Source organism: Myotis lucifugus, unplaced genomic scaffold (genome assembly GCF_000147115.1).
Source record: "Myotis lucifugus unplaced genomic scaffold, Myoluc2.0 scaffold_52, whole genome shotgun sequence".
NCBI lineage: Eukaryota > Metazoa > Chordata > Mammalia > Chiroptera > Vespertilionidae > Myotis > Myotis lucifugus.
In genome coordinates this window covers 3,051,940-3,053,461 of record NW_005871100.1, presented here as the reverse complement: position 1 = coordinate 3,053,461, position 1,522 = coordinate 3,051,940, and the positions used below count along the sequence as shown (strand labels likewise).

The 1,522-nt window shown below is 45.8% G+C and overlaps 1 protein-coding gene across 2 annotated transcripts in view; it reads right to left on the bottom strand.

Annotated features, from left to right (window-relative positions):
- The window catches only part of JAZF1 (JAZF zinc finger 1), a 298,763-nt gene that overhangs the window by 262,714 nt on the left and 34,527 nt on the right, over positions 1 to 1,522 (bottom strand). The window lies entirely within an intron of this gene.

Below are 1,522 nucleotides of genomic sequence, written 5' to 3'. Positions count from 1 at the left end.
TGCAGTGTGGCTGCAGAGAGCAGGTGGATTTCAGCACCTCCCCCTCCCCACACGTATATGCAGTGAACAGCCTGCATGACTGTATCACAGTGGTTCTCAACCTTCCTAATGCCGAGACCCTTTAATACAGTTCCTCATGTTGTGGTGACCCCCAACCATAAAATTATTTTTGTTGCTACTTCATAACTGTAAGTTTTGCGTACTGTTAGGAATCTTAATGTAAATATCTGATATGCAGGATGTATTTTCATTGTTACAAACTGAACATAATTAAAGCATAGTGATTAATCACAAAAACAATATGTAATTATAAATGTGTTGTCCGATGGTCTTAGGCGACCCCTGTGAAAGGGTCGTTCGACCCCCAAAGGGGTGGCGACCCACAGGTTGGCGACCCACAAATTGAGAACCGCTGCTGTATCAGATGTAACCCAATTCACTGCGGTGGTCAACCCTGGCCCTGGTCTTACTCTGTTCAGGAATAAAAATTACAGGCACCGTGTGGGAGTAGAAAAAGCACCATGTTGGGAGTCAGGAGAGCTTTCCATCCGAATCCGGCTATGTGACTGGGATATAGTCACTGGGCCATGGCCCGCAGTCTCCTTAGAGACAGAATGAAGGGCTTTCCCTGACCCTCAGTCTAGCCCAGTGACGGCGAACCTATGACACACGTGTCAGAGGTGACACGTGAACTCATTTTTTTGGTTGATTTTTCTTTGTTAAACGGCATTTAAATATATAAAATAAATATCAAAAATATAAATCTTTGTTTTACTATGGTTGCAAATATCAAAAAATTTCTATATGTGACACGGCACCAGAGTTAAGTTAGGGTTTTTCAAAATGCTGACATGCCGAGCTCAAAAGGTTCGCCATCACTGGTCTAGCCCTTGGGGTCTTGCCTCACCTTCCACAACTCCATCTTTCCTTCTCCACATCCCGGCTTGACTGAAACACGGCTACTGGCACAGGCCACCAGGCTGTGCTCTGTGACTGCTGGTCTTTGTGGAGAGCTGTTCCCTGCTTGGAAAGCCCCTCCTGACACGAGTACATTTCACTCACTGGTCCATATCCTTCAAGGTCCAGCTCCAGCTCTCTGTTTCTCTGGGTAAGCCTTCCCTGGCTTCCTCAGGTATGGTCCTCACCACTACACCTTGAGTAGACACTCCTCCTCAGAGCAGGTGTTCCACTGAATTGGGGTTCTCAGCTGGAGTGTCTGTCTCCCCATCACAGGCAGGGACCACATCCTTTGGAGACAATGTTCCACTGACCACACAGTGTTAGGTGCACACACACGGTATGTACTGTAGGAACGAATCAATGGCAAGACTGTTTCTTCTACCCTCTGTAGAAGTTATTGAATGTGTCCCCTTGTATCAAGGAGAGGAAACATTACCTGTACCTATGTCCAGTCTTTGGAACCACAGACAGATCCTTTTAAGTTAAGAGAAAATGATATTATACATAAGAGGCCTCTATGGTGTATTCTCATCAATGCAGCCCTTTAAAAACATAAGCCAGG